The sequence below is a fragment of the Vanacampus margaritifer genome, chromosome 13 (assembly GCF_051991255.1).
Source record: "Vanacampus margaritifer isolate UIUO_Vmar chromosome 13, RoL_Vmar_1.0, whole genome shotgun sequence".
Classification (NCBI taxonomy): Eukaryota; Metazoa; Chordata; class Actinopteri; order Syngnathiformes; family Syngnathidae; genus Vanacampus; species Vanacampus margaritifer.
Genome location: NC_135444.1, coordinates 21,765,969 through 21,782,101, shown reverse-complemented (window position 1 = coordinate 21,782,101; position 16,133 = coordinate 21,765,969). Strand labels below are relative to the sequence as shown.

Genomic DNA, 16,133 nt, shown 5'->3' with positions numbered 1-16,133 from the left:
ATTAAAAAAAATAAAAAAAATAAAAATAAATAAAAGGGGGATGCTGCTACAAAGTGGCAATTGGCTGTTAAGACCTGCAGCAAAATGCATCAGCACAGTTAATACTCCTGAAGCTGCTAAGCAACCTAAATGCTTTCTAATCCGTCCTCTGTATACTCCTTTGTCTACACTTTTTAGCTCTCAGCATCATCCGACGAGATCCGACAAAAGTTGAGGAGAAAAGCGTTTGCATGTTTTTTGTGTGCTTTCCCGCCACTGACAGCTGAAGATGATCGACACTAGCACACACACAACTTGATCAACATAGCAGGTACTTTTCTATTTTTTTTTTTTTATCTCTCAAAAGGTGAAGGTCGCCCAAGATGAGTGGAGAACTGGTTTCCCACTAAACCAAACAAAATGTCTTAAATGTCTCTATTGTGTGGTCCCACTAAGGAGGACTGTTCTACTTGGTTATGAAAAGCACTGAAAAACCTCCAACAAAGAAGCACTTTGTTTTTCTTTGTCCAAAAGCGGACGACTTATTATTGCGACAAGGTTGTTTCGAGATAATTTAGTGATGTGTCCTGCGGTAGAAGAATTGTCAGCAATCTTTCAGCGGGATGTTTTTTTTTTTTCTTCTCCTCCGCATTGTTTTGTAACAAACCACAGGTACTGTTCACTCACCATCATGATTTTCTGGCAATTTGTCGAGATGAAGAGTGTTTTGGGGGGGGGGGTCTAAAGTGCAAACTTTTGAAACGCTTCTGTTGCCGTGCAAACTGGCAATATGTGTTTACATCAGCACAACTCAGTCACTGAAGATGTAGCGAGTCACGTTAGCGTCGTTAGCATCACTGATTTGGTAAACTGTCATGTTTGTCACTCGTTATCAAAAGTTAGGAATGACTTTGATTTGGATGTTACATGATGGGTGTCATGAATCTCTTTGTAGGAGCACTGAGTAAAAACGCAGTCTGCTACGTTAGCGTCTCCCATTAGCCAGCAACTGGTTAGCTGCCATATGTTTGTCACTCGCGATCAAAAGCAAAGCGAGATTTTAAATTGGGATCTTATATGACTAGTGTAGAGAATTTGAATCGATACGTTTGTGTTGTTTGACAAGAAGGAGGAGTGAGATTGAAAATGTACACTTTTACGTTAGCCTCTCCCACTAGCCACCAATTGGTTAGCTGCCATGTGCTTGTCACTTGAAAACAAAAGGTGAGGGAGATTTAGATGTGGTTCTTGACGACCGCAGAATCATTTTGTGATGTTAAACAAAAAGGAGTCCAGATTGATGATGAAGACCGCTATGTTAGCATTTACCACTAGCCGCCAACTGACTATGTTGTCTTTGCCGTCTGTATAGTTAATAAGTCCTTGGATGTGTCGTTTAATGTTAAAGACATTTTCATTTTTTGAACTAATTGAAGTGCGACAACCTCGACAAATTCAATTATCTTTCCATCTATCCTAATGAGCTAAAAATATACAGCTAATGCTCATTTCCCTTCACCTGAAAGGTAAACTGGGCTTTGGGTTTTTAATCTGATCGGCAGCAAGTTTGTCCACTTTTATAGTACCAATTATTGGACGGCAGTCAAGGCCTGTAATCGGACATGTTGTCAATTAACAGTACCAGTGACTCGGGCAGACCATCAGAGGCTCTTTAATCGCACGCTTGGCTTCAACTTCAAGAGGGGGCGACGCGTGGGAGGCCAAACGACAAGTCCATATGTTGCGAAACAGTTAGCGCGCTTCATACGCCGGCGTAATCCCGCTCTGGTGCGGGGCTGCCCCGGTGGTGGTCGTGTGGGCTTGAAGCTCAAAAGGCAAAAGCTGCTGCCGCGTTGTCAAATTTCAAACAAAATACTTCCTGCAAATGAATGAAAAAAGGCTTTGGAGTAAGTTATAACTGCCCGATTTAAAAAGGAGGCCCTTTGTGGTGGTTTTGCAAAATGCCCTACCACACGCACAAGAAGGTGTTTAGCTGAAAAATGGTACTTATTGAACTTTATTTGATTCTTTTTTCATTTTATTTTATCAGACTGTTTCTTGCAGGTCTCAGGGTCCTTTTTTGCCATGTGGGGCAATGAAACGCCACCTACCTAACCCTTACCCTAACTCCAAGAGACCAAACCCAGCAACAAATCTTAACCCCAACCTTAAAACCCACATCCAAATCCTGACCCCAAACTTTTAGAACAGCCCTAACCCAAATCTCAAACCTGAGTTGAAACCCCAAAACTAAACATTAAACCAGAACCAGAACTCCAAACCACAAAACCATTTCTATTTCCAAACCCTAAACCCAACCTTAAGGATGGATCCCAAATCCTAACCCCAAACCTAAAGAACGAACACCAAACCTGAATGGAAAGCACAAAACCAAACAGTAAAACTAAGACCAGAACTCCAAACCACCAAATCCTTTCTAATCCCAAACCCTAAATCCAACCCCAAACCAGAAGGCCAACCTTTACCACAAAGCCTAACTCCAGCCCAAACCCCAACCTTAATCATATTAATAAATCTCAACTCCTAAACACATAAACCGACCCTAACCCCAAATCCTACACCAAACAGCAACCTGAACCCCCAAAATAACGATCACATACCTTAAACCCAATTCCTAAAACTAAACCTGAGCCTCCGTCAAACCAGAAGACCAACTCCAAACCCATTTCCAAGTTTTTAACTGTGCCCATTGACTATGCTTTTTTTTCCTCCAAATCTGCCTAGCAACAAGCGGCATACGTGATCAAGAAAATGTACAAATGAGTGGTTGTGGACGATGGCAATGCTCTGTCCAAGTTTATGATACGGTCTGCATGTACAGTATTTCGTACTGTAACGAGCCGTTTCAAACACTTTTGTCCAATCAGATTTCATCCCATGTGCTGCCATGTCAATCGAATCTGCTCAGGATCGTCAGAACCATGTAAGAGAGACATTAGAAAACGAATGGCGTTTTTGTTTTGTTTCGCTGCGGTCATTTTTCGCCATGTAAAAAAAAGAGGAAGCCGCGGCGTGTGCGTGGGCACCGCGATGATGGATGCCGACTGATGGCGAGGCTTTCCCACCTTGTCGATGATGACATCAAAAGTTCACACTCCAACGCGCGGGCGCGCGCTTGTCTTTCATACCTCCCACATTGGCGAGCGTGGCGGCCACTTCTCAAAGCTAACGGCGGCGCAGTGTGAATGCTTTATGTCCGTCCGTCCTCCATATTTTTACCTCCTCTGCGTGCATTTTATCCCTCTGCAGTGCCGGTCTCTTAACGGGTCTCTATTGATCATCACTGTTTCCTCTTTATCTTTAATCAAAAGACCGGGAAACTCTGTTTAATTTATGAGTCGCTGCGAGAGGCCCGCTCTCCCCGGCTCCCGCAGAACCAGCTCTTATTCATAATTAATAAAGAACGGCTAATTATCCGAGCGCGGGGCCCTCGCCTCGTGCTCGTCCTATATAGGGGGGAAGAGAGGGAAAAGAGATTCGGGGGAGGGAAAGGGCAGATTGCGTCACCTGGGACCAGCGCGACCAAGTGACAAGTGGAGGAAATGGCACGGGTTCCAGACGGAATAATATATTTGCGGCGTATATTATTTGTTTATAGCCGTCTCCACTGTAAACTGCGCAAATGGTGCTGAGGTGTTTCATATCCTGTTGAGGTTTTCTTCAACGTAGCAAGATGTGGCTGGGTGGTTCGGCCTTAAATGGAAGGAGCAGATGTCTCCAAAAGCCCGTTTGCATGTTTCACTTTGGTATGTTGTGCAATTATTAGCATTTTCATTAAGAAAATTAGTACAGCATAAATGTGCTGATTGTGGAGAATAATGACCAAAAAAAAACAAAAAAAAAAACTATACAATTGTCTATAATCGGTACAGTAGCGCCTTGACTTAAGAGTAATTCATTCCACAACTATGATCACAACTCAAAATACTTGTATCTCAAATATCTTTCCCTATTGAAATGAATGGAAAATATTTCAATTTGTTCTAACCTAAAAATATATATGTGAAACGTTTTTTTTTGCTTAAATTTGATGTGCTCATTTTGTTGGGAGCGCCTTGGCCACACTTCAAAAACAGTTGGGTCAAAAATAACCCAAATGCGGGTCAAAAACGGACCGATCCTTTACTTGGGTTAATCTGACCCAACTTTGAGTCAAGAAATTGGTCTTCTAGTGTAAAACAACCCAGAAAGTTGGGTCAAAAATAACCCAAATGTGGGTCAAAAACGGACCGATCCTTTACTTGTGTTAATCTGACCCAACTTTGAGTCAAGAAATTGGTCTTCTAGTGTAAAACAACCCAGAAAGTTGGGTCAGCTTCTGAGTAAGCTGCAATAATAGTTGTTTTTTTCCAGAGGATAAAGAACATATGCTCGTGAGTAATGTTATACTGTCCTCATATGTGTTTTTTTTTTTATTGTTGATATGTCAGATATGATTTGCTTTCAGTATAACCATTAGCAATAATTGCAATCATTTCTTAGTACGAGCCACTTTATGAGCGAGCCAACAAGTATTGAGACTCAAAGTAAGAAAATGTGCATGAGTAGCTACTGGGAAGGAGCTTTTGTTGTTGTGTGTGCGCGGTAAGATTTTCTTAAGGCAAAACTGGGACGCTTAAAATCTTAATTGCCTGCAAAGATGGAGTGTGTAAATCAATAATCCAAATAGAAACAAACAAATAAATCAGTTATATGCATCCAGCTCCACTCCTTAATTGGTCTCTTATGTGTGTTTTACAGCAACACGTGCATCTGTTTATGCCATTTAAGGTTATTGTAATAGTGCACTTTGACTTCACGTAAACAAACTTGAAGGGGAAAAAATAATTACGTGGCGTCATTCAGCCTTTAAAACGCAATGAAAAACGATTCCGAAATGTAATCGTATCTGAATGCATCCCGTCTATTCCTTCACCTTCAAGCTCTTCAATCTTTTTCCTCGGGAATTGTTGTCTAGATGATTTGTATTTTTGGAACATTTCACATACACACGACGACATTATATATTTTTTTTCTCCAGAAAAAAAAAAAAAAAAAACGGCGATATTTTGAAAGCAACCTCCATTCACACAAAGCTGCAAAAAAAATGGTCAAACGTAGACCACTTCAAGTGCTCGTCTCGATTGTGTCGAGCAGCAGCAGCATCGATTACGTGCAAATGAACAACCGTGAAACCCTTTGAGCCACAAACAAGGCACACCGATCTATTTTAATGGGCAATATGATGACACTGGATGAATTCTGCCTAGCAACAAGTAGCATTAATTATGTTATGACAAAAAAAAAAAAAAAAAAAAAAATACAAATGTGTGGCCATGTGGATGACCACAGTTTACATCCCGAGAGGATTGACAATGCATTGAAAATGGAGCTCAGCTGCTTGTTTCTACTGATCGTCCTGATTGTCATCATTTCTACAGTTTCAGTCGACCGGACACATTGGAAAAGTTACGCCATAACAATCAAGTTGGAGTAAAAAGGTCGGCTCCAATGAAAAGTGTCTGTTGAATGAGAAGAGAACAGAGTCCACAAGAAAAACAAAAACTGTGAAAATGGAGGTCCTGTTATTGGCCCACGTTGAGCTCTCAAGTCCTTTTACAACGAGACCATATTTCAAAATGATCCAAATAATCGTGTTGCAGGAACAGAAAACATCTGTGCTGGGTTTCCTCGACAGGATCCAACGAGCCGCAGTGGTTGTAGCATTTGTTTTTTTGGTTGCGTATTGGTCATTTGGTACATTTCTCCGGGGAAACTTTATGAAGGTTATTATGTTAATCTACCTTTCAACATTCATGACAAAGCAATAGAATTAAAACAAAAATTCACCTTTGAGACCTGCTTTTGATTTTATCGCCTCCTTTTTTTCTTTTGAAGGCGCAAGTAAAACAAGGCAATTTTGTGTTAATGGACCATAGCAAACAAAAGCTCACAATTGAAAGGCAAAAGACATATAATATAATATTATAGTTTTATATTATATCATAATATAATAAACTATTGTATCAACGTTTTTTTATGCCACCGATAAAAGGATATTATAAAGTTTGATAATTCAAGTGCATGTTTTTTTTTTTACTTTTCATTCTCAAGAATATTGAACATTGATGGCCAACCAGTTCCCATCCTTGATTTAAAACAACCATATAGCCTATGTTAGCTTAATGCTAACATACAAACAGGAAATGGCATAAACAGGCTAATGAATAGCGTCAGTAGTTGCAGTTTTAGAAGCCATTAACTCTTTGACTGCCAGACGTTTTCAGAAAAGGGATGCCGTGGGTGCCAGCCGATTTTAAGCATTTTGACTGATATTTCAAGGTCCATAGAAAATTATGTGTTTGGACTATGGAAACACACATACTACCAAAAAAAGATTGGACTCTCATCTTTCATCAGAAAAAAAAAGTTTGCTTCTACCTTATTCCGTTTTTCAGTAATCCACAATAGAAAATGGTTAGTTTCACCTCTGTTTTGAAACAAACGTCTTTCAACGTCTTTGGCACTCCTCCATAGGATTTTACTAAACGTTATTTAACGTTTTTGGCAGTCAAAGAGTTAAAAGCAATGGGCTTTTTTTTTCTTTTTAAATCAAAGATGCAAGTAAATCTCTTTTTTTTTTCCGCGCCGATTCTGAATCTGTCTGACGTGCTCGGGAAAAAAATAAAGACAATTTAAACAGTATAAAATATACGTTTAGGGACACATTAAACTAATCTATTATTAAAGTTTGCTGTGGACCAGCGTAATAACAATACTCACAGTCAAGCATGTATGCTTTATCCTCTGCGAAGAATAGCTAATATTCATGTGTCTTACTGCTGAGCAGCACAATTTCCATTAAAACTGAAGTCAAATTGTGACCAAAACTGTATCATTCTATTCAATTATGTGATCCTTTCATGCCATTAATAAACGCATCACAAAAACGCATAATCACCTGAAAACTGTTCAAATTAACTCGTTCGATTTTAACCGACCCCGTTTCCCAAGACATGGCGCTAACTTAAAAACACCCGTCCTCCCTTCTCCTTTCCTTAGCCTTAGGCAAGTAAGACCTCCACTCCCAAGATAAAACCTCCATTTCCCCACAATGCCCTCTTTAGACCACACTTTCACTTTCACCACAACGTGATCTCTATATCCAGAATGCAAAGCGTCTCGAGACGTGCTGACCTTGCTTTTCTGAACTCCAAAGAAAGATTTATTTATTTTTTTGAAAGAAAAAAAAGGAGCCCAACCCCACATGTACAGCAAGCATTTTTTCCTCTCAAACGGTTAAATGATGCATTCCCCCATCAGATCAAAAACAGGAGGCTGAGGTGAAAGGTCCGACTGTCAATTTATGGTTCAACTTGAGGTCAACTGGGCCCCAATTACCAAGGCTCACTTAGCAACCCGTAAACACAGAGCAACTTGTGAAGCGCTTTCATCATAAACTTAGAAATTCCTCTCACAAGCGCGAAGGCAAGAGCTTTCGGAGAGACGACATCAAACGCTCGGAATTATTCGTCTGTTGCAATCGGCGGCAAGCAGGCAAGAGGCGGATAAAAAAAATAAATAAAATAAATGCTATCTCAGATGACATTCTGCTTCCTCAACAGAGTCCTTCCCCGTTTGGCAACAAAATAATACAAACTGAGAAGCGCATAAACGAACTCGGCAAAAAAGACACATTGGCTAATTTACTGCAGTGAAAATAGTGTGCAGCCCCGGCCCCGGGCCTGGGGGGGGGGGGGGGGGGGGGGGGAATAAAAATAAATCACTAGTCAGGTTTCCATCAAATTGTTATTTATAAAAATTAAGCAAATATACTGAAAATGCGCAAAACGGACATGCGACTTGACGTGTGACGTAATATGCGGTCAAAACGTGCAACATGTATCTGGTCTTAAATAATAATAATAATAATAATAATACATTTATTTTGTATAGCGCTTTTCAAGGTACTCAAAGACGCTTTACAGAAAGTAAAAAATATATATTTAAAAAAAATCGAAGACAATGATAAAATCAGTACAAAAAAAAAGCTTAAAAAAAAATCCAAAACATCAAAATCTTGCCAGCGTTTGTTTATTTGCAAAAACCTGTTTTCATAGCCAAAATTTTCATTTTCATTTTTCGCTTCAAAATCCACCACGTACAAGCGTAACCCCCTTTTTTTTTTGCCAATTTTGGGCCTTTTTTTTTTTGAATTTCTAGTGTTTCCATTCTGTTTTATTTTCGCATTAGTTGAAAATTCAAAAAAAAAAAATAATGGGTGGATGGAAACCCCACTATTGGTAGTGCTTGCAATTCGATTTTTTATTAAATCGCAAATTCAATCACAAATTTAGCTTTGGAAAGTTGAGCTACATACACAAATGTTCCTTCTGCGTAAAAATAAAATAAAATCTGATAAATAAAACAAAACCAAAGAAGCAGGAGTTCAGATAAGCATAAATATTTTGCTACCCATAAAAAATTCATATTTAAGAGAAGATTAAGATCAAGATCAAGGAAATACATTTAATCAAATCTCCATAGACATTTGCAAAATGGCACAATTCTCAATTCATCTCAATTCATTGATGAATAATTCTGACAATTGTGTGGAAATGATTTTTGATTGGTCACAAAATAAACCGTCATCAGAAGCAGAATAACACCACGTTGGCTACGGGAAGTTGATCTACAATCCATGCAAAACATTTTTCTGATGAATACAAGATGACCGTAGAAACCGAACTTCAGAACATGCAGAAATATTCTCCCATCGCCATTCATTTCAAAAGAAAATTAAGATCAAGGAAATTTAGTCAAATATCCATGGAGGGGAGCAAAATGGTCCGCTTTCAACTCGTTCATGGGCATAATAATCCATTTGTTAAATCGTTATGAATTATTTCAATGAGTTCTTCCATCTCATTGAAAATAATCTGAAAAAGAAAGACCAGATCAAGGAAATTCCCTTTGAAGCGGCACCGCAAGAAGGTCCGAGTGGGAATTATTATTTCTCCGACATATTTTAGGAAAATAGGTAAGGGGTCAAACGTTAAACTTTTTGAATGATTGATGATGTATCCAGCCCAAAGCTCAAATGGGAGCTAAATATAGACGCTTAGGTGGGGCCCATAGGCGCTTGTCGTTATGGGCCGCTGACTACCAAGCTTTTGTGTTCTCCTATAATGACCCCCCCCCCCTCCCCTTACCACCAGCGCCCCCCTCCCCCCTTACACCTGTCTCCCCTGCCTCCCTCCCTGACCTACCGCCCACCCAAACCTCCCCGGCCCGGCCACCCAGGTCAGACTAAATATAGCTCCCCCTCTCCCCGTTGCTCCATCCGGCGCAAGCGCCAAACGGCAGCATCACCGCCGACTCCTCTTAACGTGCAGCAAACTCTGTACAGAGAGCAGGCCTGCCCCCGCAGTCTCATCTCAGCCCCTTTTTAAAAGGAGCACCGTGACACTGGGCAGGACATGAATAACAAACAGGAAATCTATTGGCACCCAAGAGGCAGCCGCCAAATGTCCTCTCTGATTAGAGTTGCAATGTAGTGGGCGTCGGTTTATCGGCTACAAAAACAAGAATGTTCGTGGTAATCTGGAAGTACTGCGCTGGCACTACGTTAACGTTACAAATTTGGCACTCTCGGGTTGGATTGTGGCCAACATGATGCCAACCAATGAGAAGGTTTTTCAGCAATTGCAATTGCCTGTTTTCAGTTAGCATGCTAACTGTTCAACCTTTCAGCGGCCTTGTACATTTTTATTATTTTTATTATTATTATCTCTTTGACTGCCCAAAACGTTAAATAACGTTTAGTAAAATCCTATGGAGGAGTGCCAAAGACGTTAAAATATGGTTTTTTTTTAAACAGAGGTGAAACTAACCATTTTCTACTGTTGATTACTGAAAAACGAAATAAGGTAGAAACAAACTTTTTTTTTTCTGATGAAAGATGAGAGTCCAATCTTTCATTTGGTAGTATGTGTGTTTCCATAGTCCAAACACATAATTTTCTGTGGACCTTGAAAGATCAGTCAAAATGCTTAAAATCGGCTGGCACCCACGGCATCCCTTTTCTGAAAACGTCTGGCAGTCAAAGAGTTCTACATGAGTGATCCAGCATATTATTTTTATTTTAGAGTATGCATTGTTGGAATTAGAACTAGAACTGTCCAAATTAATCAACAAGTAATCGCTAATGATATTAATCAACAAGTGTTTTAATAATCGAGTAATCGCTTGGAGCTACTGTTGAACTTCAAATTGTCCTAATGCTCTGATCTCAGCCTCTCCACAGTAATTATTCTCCGATTTCTGTAGCCCTTCATGAAAGCAGGCTGATATTTGCTCCATTATTATGCTTTTTTTAATCACTAAAAAATACGAAATAAACACCAATCATTGGTTAATAAACAGTCATTGGGTAAAAATGCTTTTGTAATACACTTGTAACGCAAAAAAAAAAAAAAAAAGGGATTTGGTTATTTGATTAATTGATTGCATAAAAAAATACTCGATAGCAACAGCACTAAATTGTAAAAAATAAGCGGTTTTATTTTTCAGCCAAGAAGTTTCTTTTTGCTGTTGCTAGCTAGCCCGCTAACTAGCCAACTTTAGCATTAGCACGAGATGACACGTAAGCCCAGCATTTCATGCAAGCCATTCGATAGTATTGCACATGTATATTCTTTAATGAACAGCTTAGCACAAAACAGTAGCCTATAGTATGGTGAATGGCATTTAACAGTATAGCATAGTTTAGTTAGTATACTACAATATGGTATATTACAGTATAGATGACATGGCACAGTTTAGTACTGTATACTGGAGCGTTGCCTAGTTCTATATATACTTGAAGTATACTACCACATAATGTACTGTTTAGTACAGTAGCATATACTTTAACATAGGCATTCATCTAAATGAAAGTAATATCATTAGACCTTATTTAGTATAAATGTTTTTTTTTTGTGTGTTTTTAATCCAGAAGTGCTCAGGGGTGAAATAAAAAGTAAGCTTTTTTTCGCCAGCTTTTCGGGAGCTAAGTCGGAATTTGAATACATGCGCACTTTTCCCCAGTCACAAAGTCAGTGAAAAGCATCTTAGAGTCAGTCAGTGCGATGCCTGGATGCTTTTGCTTGATCCTGTTCCAGAGTTTGTGCGATGATTATGGCAAAGCAGTCACGCCTTCGCGTCACGATTATGTACTGAACTAGGATGTGGCAAAAAATAATATTTTCCTGAAACATTGCAATAAAGAATTCCCAGGAGCAACGTGAGAATGTTAAGAGACAGTCTTATGATTGTCAGCCTCCTCTCTGGCAAAGCGTCCAACACTGCAGGCAGTGGGAAGGTCTGCAGCGGCAGCACCGCCATCACTTTCCGGGGGTAATAAAAGATAAGATTAAGTGATTAGGCAAATGCCGGCTGCAAAGCTGCCCCGTTCTTCCTTACAAATGCAAGCCAGGGCTACCCTCCTGTCAATGCACAATGCGTCACCTGCTCAACCTCTAAATGAAAGCGGCATCGGCTCATGTTGAACTCATCGACTCAAAGATGCAAATAGAAAATGGAAAACGACGAACGTACAGGACAGTGCAGTAGTAGAGCGAAGTATAGCAGAGCATGTAGCAAATATGACGTGTTTTTTTGGGGGGATCGATAGAAACACGGCTGTCCATCACTGTCGTGACCAAAGCGCACGACGAAGGACGGCGGCGTGTATCAGGAAGCGGATAACAACATTCCGGCCGTCGCCTTCCTGTCTCGGTTACCGTGGAAACAGTTGTCCGTGTCGGAAGAGGCAATTCTATTACAGAAACTGGGCCGGCCAGCGAATACAACGAGGAAACATGACTTAACACTTACAGGCAGAGCGGAAGGAAGTGGCAAAGAAAACATACAGACCGATGAGATGTGGGGGGGGGGGGCGGCACTGGAGAGGGGGGGCCCCGAGCCGGGGGGCACGGACAGCAGGTCGGTGGAGGTCCAAGTTTTCACCCCTGAAACTTTTGGAGTCCAGAGACCGGGCCTGTCATGAACGAGCCATCTTCAGGTACACGCACACTAGAATCAAGTAGAAAAATGGGTAGCGATTAGAGTACTGTGATGCCCTCGCATGTGGGCAAGGAGAGCCACAGTCATACTTTCAAGCTGTTGAAAAAAACTGGGCAGTCAAATACAAAATGAAAATAAGAAACAGACTCCAGCTCCTTATATCACATCCTTAGAAAATGGATGAATGGATGCACAGGTCACGCCCCTTAAAGGCACACACCCAACACATAAATTACAACATTCAAACGATGTGATACATTTTCAAAAACAGAAGAATTGAAGACATTCAAAAGCAAAGAAAAAAAAATAAAATCAGGGTTTCTGCAGGTATCATGAAATCTAATTTAATGCTTTTTTTATGATGTTTTTTTTAATGTAACTTAAAACTAATTAAATGCCCACATAACGGTAAAGCAAGGTATGTTTGTGGGGACGACAATTTTTTTTTTAAATGAATTTAAGAATCGAATATTAATGCAATTTTAGATGGAAAACAGCAAAGAAACAGTTCATCAAGAATTGACGTCATCGCACGGTGCATTCGCTTCCTGTTCTTCTTCTTTTAAAGTATTGGTGGATTACATCTCTATGGTGTATACTGCCACCTACAGCAGCGGAGTCCTCCTCTCAATATTCGCAAAAGTGGAAACGGGTTTAAATCGCATGTCCGTTTTGCGCATTTTCAGTAAATTCGCTTCAAAAATTCCAAACAATTGGATAGAAACCCCACTATTGTTATTTTAATTTTTCACCCCCCCCCCCCCCCCACACAAATAATAATAATACCTCAATAAATGCTGATAAACATTCAATAGACTCACTGCTACACTCCTGTTGAGAAATGTAACGATTGCGCAAGAATATGCAGCAGGGGACGAGAGTTACTTACTCTCATTTTGTGGCTACCTCACATATGCAAGAGGAGAGTGAGGAGTCTGCCCGGTAACAACATTAGCGTCGACGGCTAATGCGCACTTGGCACCGTTGTGATAACAACTGTTATCAAAGTGCGCCTGATTACACGGCCAAAGTGGACGGAGGCTCTGGAAGACAGCCAGGAGCAATAAGTCGCTCCAGCAGACGTCCCGATTCAACGAGGCTTCCCTAAATGTATTCACAAGCTCCGTCTTTGCCATCCCTCGCTCCCCCCCCCCCCCCCGCCCTGACTTTTCCACTCACTCCATTTGTCTTCCATCATTTGCCCAAAGCCAAATCCTTTCTTTACACTCCCTTTTGTTTTTTCCCCCCCAGCCTCCCTCCCTCCCTCCCTCCCTCCCTCCACCCCCACGCCGTCTCAGCCATCGCGCTCGTGCCAAGCGACAAAGCTGGCGCGCTAGCGAGCAGACAGCGAGTGAAGGTCAACGCGGAGCCCGCGGGAGAAGCGCGAGCGACTGACAGGGATCAAATACTAATCGATATCCAACACGAGCTCGCTCGCGATTCACTCAGTGACGCTTTTTCACACTCTGGCGACCGCGTCGGTGTCAAAGTGCACTTTGCCGATCGGGTTTCTCTTCTTTCCTGCGTCCGTCCGAACTGCGACGTTGACGACGCGGCGATGTGCGTGACCCCGGCGTTCTTGGGAATCATCGCAGGGCGTGTTATGTTACCGGCTGCTTTATGGCCGGCTTACTTTGTTATTTGGTAAACGACACCGCCAAGTAAAGCAGCGCGGCACCAGACCGCAATTCCAGACCGGGTTCACGTTACTCCTCGCTAAACTCACGTCAGCCCTTTTGTGTGACGGACTGAAGTTGCACAACGGAGGCCCCCAGGCTTCGGACGGGCCCACCCGATGAGATGTTCGAACCCTGTCGCAAAGTGTTGCGCTTCAAAAGATTGGAAATTTGATCCGGGCGAGCTTTCGAGGGTGGGATTACCGACGTTGCTGCAAAGGTGATTTGACGGAGGGGCCGTCACGGCATCAAAGATCCGCTCGGAAACGTTAACCCACTTATTGTTTTGTCGTCTGGTTCGAGCCGAAGATAATTCAATCAGTGTCAAAAGAATTCTGTCATTGCAGGAAGATTCAACACTGGCACATGGTAGAGTAGTTCAACATTTTACAGACGATTCTGTAAATCAAAGTCAAATTGAAACAAATAAAAACAAATTCTTGAAATGACATCTAACCATTAGACTCAATGTCCAGCCCAGGGTTATAATCAGGAATGGGCAAGTACCGATGCCAGGTATCAGTAGTATCGGGCCAATACACGGCCTTATATCGAGGTATCGGTACTCACGACGGAAGCCGATACCAGCATCAGTCGCCCTCAATCTTTTGGGGGGGGGGATTTATGTCTTTATTTACCTTGGATGGGGTTCAGTTTTTCTTACTTTATTTTTTAGAATGCTTCCTTTTAGCTTGGTTTTGACTCTTTTTAGAATTCATTTTAGTTTTTGTTTTTTTTTAAGTATATTATTATTATTTTTAAGTATATTTTTCACGTGCAACATTAACTCTTTGAATGCCAGACGTTTTCAGAAAAGGGATGCCGTGGGTGCCAGCCGATTTAAGCATTTTGACTGAACTTTCAAGGTCCACAGAAAATTATGTGTTTGGACTATGGAAACACACATACTACCAAATGGAAGATTGGACTCTCATCTTTCATCAGAAAAAAAAGTTTGTTTCTACCTTATTCCGTTTTTCAGTAATCAACAATAGAAAATGCTTAGTTTCACCTCTGTTTTGAAACAAACGTCTTTTAACGTCTTTGGCACTCCTCCATAGGATTTTACTAAACGTTATTTAACGTTTTTGGCAGTCAAAGAGTTAAAAAAAAAAAGTTACTATATAGTAAACTAAACTACAATTCTCAAATTGACTCTGAAAATTTTTCGTCTTAAAAAGCTCGCTCCTGATATTGTACCCCATACATTTTGAGGTTTGGGTGCAAACCTCTCGAATGGGGGGACGAGGTCCCCTATCTACAGCGCCCCTAATGGCGGCAGGTGGTACTTGCCCCTGGTCACCCGGCCAAGAGCTTGACCTTCCTTCTCAGTACGGACGTACAATAATACCAATATAAATACGTTTTAAATAAATCCCGCAAAAATCATGTACGATATATTGGCAAAGACGAAGGCCAATTTTGCTATAATTAAAATTTGTTTGTTTTAGAAATGCAAGATAAAAGCGTTTTCATTTTTATTTTACTTCATTAATGTAATCAGGATTAGTTTTAGTAATTTAGTTAGTTTTCATTAACCATAATAAACTTGGTCCAGCCTATTTGTAATTCTGTTTTAATTGCAATCATTGAAAACAAACAAAAAAAAAACTTTACAAAGATGTTGGAAATGGTTATGCAGTGCTTTTTTTTGGACATTTTGAAGACTTTATTTGAATTTTGCTGAACATGCTTGATGTGTGAGAATCCCCCGTATTTTAGTAGAACTGCTGATACCCGTCTCTGAAATTAATCTTTCTTTTTCTTGAAAGTTGTAGTCTTTTCATCTTCTGTCTCACCATTTGGCCTTTGTCCCCTTTCTGAAGAAGCTCTATAAAAACTTTTCTTTTTTTTTTTTTTTTTTTTTTTACATATTTCTGCTAGCCTGCAGGCTTACTTTTTTTTTTTTATAGTACCGAATCAAGTGACATGTCTGGAGAACCACGGGCGGTCACACCGGATTTTCAAAATTAAACTCCTTTCCAAATCTGACGGTGATACCAGCCTTCGTTTTTTTTTAAGTTGTCATCGCCATTAGTAACCTGTACAAAGATCAAAATACACATTTGCCGATGTCTGACACTTTCAAAGAGGTAATAACGCTCCAACGTTTACGTGCGGTTGTGCCGTCTCCATCGCAACCTACCGAGTGAGCAATATTAATCGCAGCTGGATCTGAATCCGGAACTGGATCCAATTAGATTAGGGCAGGTGTACCTAATGTTGCGGCCGCTGAGAGTTTGCGTTTCAAATCCAATGAGAGAACCGCATGACATAATCGTTTACTCTAAACAGCCACAGCGTCTGCGTGAGGGGAGACAGCCGGATAAACAAAGTGCACTTTTTCCCAATAGGCAACACATGTTTCATTATAGTAGCCAGACGTAACGCAATTCAAATTGGGAAAACCGT

The 16,133-nt window shown here is 40.7% G+C and overlaps 1 protein-coding gene across 2 annotated transcripts in view; it reads right to left on the bottom strand.

Annotated features, from left to right (window-relative positions):
* sema6bb (sema domain, transmembrane domain (TM), and cytoplasmic domain, (semaphorin) 6Bb) overlaps positions 1–16,133 on the bottom strand; it is a 170,323-nt gene that overhangs the window by 107,926 nt on the left and 46,264 nt on the right. For both annotated transcript variants that reach the window (XM_077583867.1, XM_077583868.1), the window contains exon 2: positions 11,896–12,054. The gene's annotated coding sequence lies outside the window, so the exon portion shown is untranslated. The remainder of the gene's footprint in view (positions 1–11,895; positions 12,055–16,133) is intronic.